This window comes from Cervus elaphus, chromosome 10, assembly GCF_910594005.1.
Source record: "Cervus elaphus chromosome 10, mCerEla1.1, whole genome shotgun sequence".
Taxonomy (NCBI): domain Eukaryota; kingdom Metazoa; phylum Chordata; class Mammalia; order Artiodactyla; family Cervidae; genus Cervus; species Cervus elaphus.
In genome coordinates, this window is record NC_057824.1 from 37,923,637 (window position 1) to 37,931,434 (window position 7,798).

At 41.9% G+C, this 7,798-nt stretch overlaps 1 non-coding gene across 1 annotated transcript; it reads left to right on the forward strand.

Annotated features, from left to right (window-relative positions):
- The first annotated feature begins 215 nt into the window (after nt 1–215).
- On the forward strand, nt 216–288 carry TRNAR-UCG. Its single transcript has one exon. It is a non-coding gene; the product is annotated as a tRNA-Arg (tRNA).
- The last annotated feature ends 7,510 nt before the right edge of the window (nt 289–7,798 follow it).

Below are 7,798 nucleotides of genomic sequence, written 5' to 3' on the forward strand. Positions count from 1 at the left end.
TAGGTGGGCTTCAGTCCATAGGGTCACAAAGGGTCAAACAAGACTGAGGGGACTTAGCATGCATGCACGTACTGGTTTATTTATTCATTCCATTATCCGGTTCTTCATTCAACAAATAATTGAGAGATTTCTTCATGTAGGTGCAGTACAGGTGGTGGAGACACAAGGATGAGCCAGATGAATGCTGTCCCCATCCGCACAGACCTTTGGGGACTTCCTTGGTGGTCCAGTGGTTAAGACTCTGCACTTCGAATGCAGAGAGCTTAGGTTCAATCCCTGGTTGGGGAACTAAGATGCCACATGCCGTGTGGCACAGCCAAAAACAAACAAACAAACCCCCAAACCCGCCAAAAACAAAAACAAAACAACTACAAAAGAAACCACACAGAAACCCGTATCTCTGTGACTGTCCAGTTCATAGAATCAAAGGTCCACACTGATCTTCCTTACTTCATACGAACTATCGCCTGCCTACTTCCCAAGAACTTCATCTTGAATTCTAGACCATGTGGCAGGGCCCTGCTGCTTTGCAAAACGCCCATTTCCCTTCTCTGAGGGATGGAGATTGCCTTCCACTTCCATACCTGCCCTGAGAATTCTACAGAATATGTAAGAATTTGGGGAAACACTCAAGTCTGGATTAACTATTATTCTGCCAGGTCTGTTTAAACAGTTCAGGATAGATGAGTCCTTAACCCTGAAATGAAATAGCCATGCTTCCTATTAGGAGACAGTTCTTTGTTTAGCCTCTTTATAAAGGAAATCCTGTTATTTGTGACAACATGGATGAGTCTGGAAGACATTATGCTAAGGGATGTAAGCCGGACACAGAAGGACAAATACTACGTGATACCACTTAATGTGATGAACCTGGACCATCCACTGCCTTCTCCAGACCTGGTCTTAATTTCCCCTCACCCCATCCGCCTCCCCTGCGAACTTGTTTCTGACCAATCTCCACTCACTCTCCTATTTTTTATTCTCACTGCCCCTATGTTGCTGAGCAACGCACAATGCCTCTTGCCTCAGTGCACAGGGGACAATGGTTTTTCAGATGAGGGCTTGAGAAGGTAAAGAGTGAATCCAAAACCAGAGATGTGGGCACCCCTTCAGAATGTGCCATTGTCTGGTTGGAAACAGAAAAGGATTTGCAACAGACAAAAAGAGAAGATATACCTTTTGTCAGGAGGGGATCACAAAACCATCCACGAAGATTTCTAGCCCGAAGCATTAACATGGACATCACAGACATGGTTTATGGAGCGAGACAGTGGGACATACTGAAAACAGTGTGTGATACACTGAATGTCTATTAAGAAAAGAATGTTCAGGTAAATGGTGGCATATGCATATTTTCATGGGATATTATGCAACTAAATGAGAAAAACTTGCAAAGAAATGTGTTTAGTATAATCTATTTAAAGCAAACACTGGTGATTTTCAAAGTATGCATTTATGTGTTTGCATGTATATACTCATGGAGACTGATGTGGAAGATCACCTTTCTTTTTAAAGTTTCTTTTTAAATTTTTTATAATTTACTCAGTGCTACAGAGGTGTCACTATTTCTGATCCCTCTCAGCAGACAGAACTAGGAAATATGTGTACATAACCCATGTATACACACTTATCCATAATTATTTCTCTCTTTATCTATCTCACACACACAAACACACACACACACATATATACAATAGTTACACATAGTATAAGTGTTAGTTGCTCTGGCACATCTGATTCTTTGCAACCCCATGGACTGTAGCACACAAGGCTCCTCTGTCCACGGAATTCTCCAGGCAAGAATACTGGAGTGGGTAGCCATTCCCTTCTCCAGAGAATCTTCCTGACCCAAGGATCAAATCCAGGTCTCCTGCACTGCAGGCAGATTCTTTACCATCTGGGCCACCAGAGAAGGTGGCTAGTATATATACCTAGTATATATAATATAATATAATTATATATCATATATAATAAAATAATATAATAATTATGTGAAATATATATTATATATGTTTAATTTTTACAAATTAAATATAAATTAATATGAAGGTTCCTGGCTCTAGTTCAATACCTTAGGATGCATTCTCTACTTTCCTCTTTGCTTACTTACAGTTTCTTTCACAGATAGCAAGATATTTGCTTCCCATTAAATAAAGTCAGCTCCTGTTTCCACTGTTTCCGCATCTATTGCCATGAAGTGGTGGGACTGGATGCCATGATCTTAGTTTTCTGAATGTTGAGCTTTAAGCCAACTTTTTCACTCTCCTCTTTCACTTTCATCAAGAGACTCTAATTTAGTTCTTCTTCACTTTCTGCCATAAGGGTGGTGTCATTTGCGTATCTGAGGTTATTGATATTTCTCCCGGCAATCTTGATTCCAGCTTGTGCTTCATCCAGCCCAGCATTTTGCATGATGTACTCTGCATATAATTTACATAAGCAAGATGACAATATGCAGCCTTGACATACTCTTTTTCCTATTTGGAACCAGCCTGTTGGTCCATGTCCAGTTCTAACTGTTGCTTCCTGACCTGCATACAGATTTCTCAGGAGGCAGGTCAGGTGGTCTGATATTCTCATCTCTTAAAGAATTTTCCACAGTTTGTTGTGATCTACACAGTCAAAGGCTTTGGGGTAGTCAATAAAGCAGAAATAGATGTTTTTCTGGAACTCTCTTGCTTTTTCAGTGATCCAAAAGATGTTGGCAATTTGATCTCTGGTTCCTCTGCCTTTTCTAAATCCAGCTTGAACAACTGGAAGTTCACAGTTCATGTACTGCCTGGCTTGGAGGATTTTGAGCATTACTTTGCTAGCATGTTAGATGAGTGCAATTGTGCAGTAGTTTGAACATTCTTTGGGATTGGAATGAAAACTGATCTTTTCCAGCCCTGTGGCCACTGCTGAGTTTTCCAAGTTTGCTGACATATTGGGTGCAGCACTTTCACAGCATCATCTTTTAGGATTTTAAATAGCTCAATTCAAATTCCATCACCTCCGTTAGCTTTGTTCCTAGTGATGCTTCCTAAGGCCCCCCTGACTTCACATTCCAGAATGTCTGGCTCTAGGTGAGTGATCACACCATTGTGGTTATCTGGATCATGAACATCTTTTTTGTATAGTTCCTCTGTGTGTGCTTGCCACCTCTTCTTAATATCTTCTGCTTCTGTTAGGTCCATACCATTTCTGTCCTTTATTGAGCCAATTTTTGCATCAACTATTCCCTTGGTATCTCTAAATTTCTTGAAGAGATCTCTAGTCTTTCCTATTGTATCGTTTTCCTCTATTTCTTTGCGTTGATCACTGAGGAAGGCTTTCTTATCTCTCCTTGCTATTCTTTGGAACTCTGTGTTCAAATGGGTATATCTTTCCTTTTCTCCTTTGCCTTTAGTTTCTCTTCTTTTCTCAGCTATTTGTAAGGTCTCCTCAGGCAACCATTTTTCCTCTTTGTATTTCTTTTTCTTGGGGATGGTCTTGATCAATGCTTCCTGTACTATGTCATGAACCTTCATCCATAGTTCTTCAGGCACTCTATCTATCAGATCTAATCCCTTGAGTCTATTTGTCACTTCCACTGTATAATCATAAGGAATTTGATTTGGGTTAATGGTCTAGTGGTTTTCCTTACTTTCTTCAATTTAAGTCTGAATTTGGCAATAAGGAGTTCATGATCTGAGCCACAGTCAGCTCCCGGTCTTGTTTTTGCTGACTGTATATAGCTTCTCCATCTTTGGCTGCAAAGAATATAATCAATCTGATTTTGGGGTTGACCATCTGATGATGTCCATGTGTAGAGTCTTCTCTTGTGTTGTTGGAAGAGGGTGTTTGCTATAACCAGTGCATACTCTAGGCCAAACTCTGTTAGCCTTTGCCCTGCTTCATTCTGTACTCCAAGGCCAAATTTGCCTGTTACTCCAGGTATCTCTTAACTTCCTACTTTTGCATTCCAGTCTCCTGTAGTGAAGAGGACATCTTTTTGGGTGTGAGTTCTAGAAGGTCTTGTAGGTCTTCATAGAACCATCAACTTCAGCTTCGTCAGCATTACTGGTTGGGGCATAGACTTGGATTACTGCAATATTGAATGACTTGCCTTGGAAACTAACAGAGATCATTCTGTCAATTTTGAGATTGCCCCCAAGTGCTGCATTTTCGACTCTTTTGTTGACCAAGATGGCTACTCCATTTCTTCTAAGGGATTCTTGCCTACAGTAGTAGATATAATGGTCATCTGAGTTAAATTCATGCATTCCAGTCCATTTTACTTTGCTGATTCCTAAAATGTCAGTGTTCACTCTTGCCATCTCCTTTTTAACCACTTCCAATTTACCTTGATTCATGGACCTAACCTTCCAGGTTCCTATGCAATACTGTTCTTTATAATATCGGACTTTACTTCCATCATCAGTCCCATCCACAACTGGGTGGTGTTTTTGCTTTGGCTCCATCTCTTCATTCTTTCTGGTGTTATTTCTCCACTGTTCTCCAGTAGCATTTTGGGCACCTGCTGAACTGGGAAGTTTATCTTTCAGTGTCCTATCTTTTTGCCTTTTTGCCTTTTTGTGCTGAACTGGGAAGTTTATCTTTCAGTGTCCTATCTTTATGTCTTTTTGTGTTATTCATGGGGTTCTCAAGGCAAGAATACTGAAGTGGTTTGCCATTCCCTTCTCCAGTGGACCACAGTTTGTCAGAACTCTCCACCATGACCCATCTGTCTTGGGTGGCCCTACATGGCACGGTTCATGGTTTCATTGAGTTAGACAAGGCTATAGTCCCTGTGATCAGTTTGATTAGTTTCCTGTGTTTGTGGTTTTCATTCTGTCTGCCCTCTGATGGATAATGATAAGAGACTTATGGAAGCTTCCTGATGGGAGAGACTGACTGAGGAGGAAACTAGGCCTTGTTCTGATGGGCGGGGCCATGCTCAGTAAATCTTTAATCCAATTTTCTGTTAATGGGCAGGGCTGTTGCTTGACCTGAGGCCAGAGTATGGTGGAGGTGATGAAGATAATGGTGGCCTCCTTCAAAATGTCTCATGCATGCACTCCTGCGCTCAGTGCCCCCGACCCTGCACCAGGCCGCCGCTGACCCATGCCTCTGCTGGCGACTCCTAGACACTCCCCAGCAAGTCTGGGTCTGTCTCTTGTGGGGTCACTGCTCCTTTCTCCTGGGTCCTGGTGCACACAAGGTTTTGTTTGTGCCCTCCAAGAGTCTGTTTCCCCAGTCCTGCATAAGTTCTGGCAGCTCCATGGTGGGGTTAATGGCAACCTCCTCCAAGAGGGCTCACGGCATATCTAGGTCTGCTGTACCCAGGGCCCCTGCCACTGTGGCAGGCCACTGCTGACATGTACCTACACAGGAGACTCTCAAACACTCAAGGGCAGGGCTGGCTCCGTCTCTGGGGCATCTCCTGGTGTGCACAAGGTTTTGGTTGAGCCCTCTGAGCATCTCAGGTGGACATGAGGTTTGATTCTAAATGTGATTTTTCCCCTCCTACTGTCTTGCTGGGGCTTCTCCTTTGGCCTTGGGGTATATTTTTGGTGGGATCCAACAGTCTCCTGCTGATGGTTGTTCAGCAGTGAGTTGTAATTTTGGAGTTCTCTCATCTTAAGGACATTTACGATGGTGGAGTGAATCGGTTATGTATACTCATATAGTTTTTTAGATTTCCTTCCCATTGAAATCATCACAGAGCCCTGAGAAGAGCTCTCTGTGCTAAACAATAAGTCCTCGTTAGTTATACACAGTAGTGCCTACATATCAGTCTCAGTTGGGAATTAGCCAGCCAACAGGAGAGAGGACTGAAACAGGTAAAGACAAAAGACAAGGGCCACGAAACATATCCAACCAGAGGCATGCGGGTTAGAGAAAGCAAACAATATCCTGGATTTCCTTGGTTCCTGAACACCTTTTTGGTCTATTTCCAGTCAAGACATCTCCTTGGTATGTAACAAAGCTACTGAATATTTTATACTCTTTTCAGCAATATTTTATAGTGCACTGGGGTTCTCTAATTTGGTAGAAGATGAAAACAAATTTGGATATTTAGCCTCTCCTATGCTGAGTCAACCATGATTAATCTAGGAGAAAGATTGCAAACATAATCAGACCTCAAGCTGACTGAGGGTCCTCAGCCTCAGTTCTACAATAATTTGGGGCTAAGTAGTTCTATATTTGAAGGCTTTTGTGTACAGGATAGAATATTTAGCAGCATTCTTAGCTGTCTTGGTCGACTACATGAAAGCAACACCTCCTCCCCACCAGGTGACAAACCATAAAGTCCAAAATTTCGGAAAGGCTCCTGGGGGCAAAATAGCCCCTGATTAAGGACCACCGCTCTAGTGGGAAACAACACTTTTGTCCTTATTATGTGTGTGTGTGTTTGTGTGTGTGTGTGTGAGTGAGTGTGTGTGTGTGTGTTCAGTCCCTCAGTCAAGTCCAACTCTTTATGATTCCATGGACTGTAGGCCACTAGGCTCCTCTGTCCATGGAATTTTCCAGGCAAGAATACTGGAGTGGGTTGCCATTTCTTTCTCCAGGGCTTCTTCCTGACCCAGGGATCAAACCCACATCTCTTGCATCTCCTGCATTGGCAGGCAGACTCTTTACCACTGAACCACCTGGGGATAGCTTTGTCCTTATTAATAACTGATAAAATGGTATATGCAAGTTTTATTATTTGAAAAAATTGTGATGAATCTTTTAAAAAATATGAACAATTCACAGATCTTGCAGTCATTAGATGACCACTAAGTGATCTGATGTAAGGCGTGAGTCAGTACCATTCTAGGGAGAGGTCTCTGGATATTTCACATATTCTACTGATGGATAAAGGAAATTGTCTCTTACTATGTAATGCAGCTACCTTTGCAAACCACTCTCTTATTTGCCTCCTAATACCTTATTAAGTGGTAAAAAATGTCCATCAGGGATAACTTTTTCTGTTAACATACCAGTTTTTAATGTATATTCTTTGTAGTTTTAGGTCAGCTTCCTTATTCTTGTGGAGTATACCTGAGTCACCTTCTAAATACCAACTATATCAGTAAACTCTCCTTTGATTCCAACAAGCTGGCTTGTGCAAAATCCAGATTGGTTCACATTACAGAAGATCAGCTGGAGGCTTCTTCAGGCATGGCTGAATCCAGGGGCTAAACAATATATCCAGAATTTGGTTTCTTTGCTGAACTTCCAGTTCTAGTATTATGTTGGTTTTATTCTCAAACTCAATGACCCAAGCAAACTCTCTTTGAGAAAGAAAGATGAATATAGCATCTCTTCTTCACTTGCTATCAGTTTCAATCCCAGGGGAGAAAAAAGGACTTGCTTCACTACCAGAAACAAAAAGACTCTATTTCTTGTTTTGTTTTACTCTATTTAGGTCACCAGCCTATTCACACTCTTGTTCTTAAACCAATTGTGGGCCAGGGTTGTGAGAAACATTGACTGACTTATGTCTATTTTATGTTCTGTGGTGTGATAATTAATTTCACGTGTCATCTTAACTGGACTTTGTTTTGGGTGTATCTGCGAGGTCTGAGATTAGCATTTTAGTCAGTGGACTCAGTAAAGTAGATGGCCCTCCTCAATGTGAGTGGGCATCATCCAATCCACTGAGGCCTGAATTGAACAAAAGGTGGAGTAAGCACCCCTTTACCATACCTCGTTACTTGAGTTGAAACACCTTATGTCATATTCTCCTGCCCTCAGACTGGGATTTATGCCGTTAGCTCCCCTGGTTCTCAGGCTTTCAAACTTGGACTGGAGTTACACCACTAGCTTTCCTGTGTCTGCATCTTGCAAA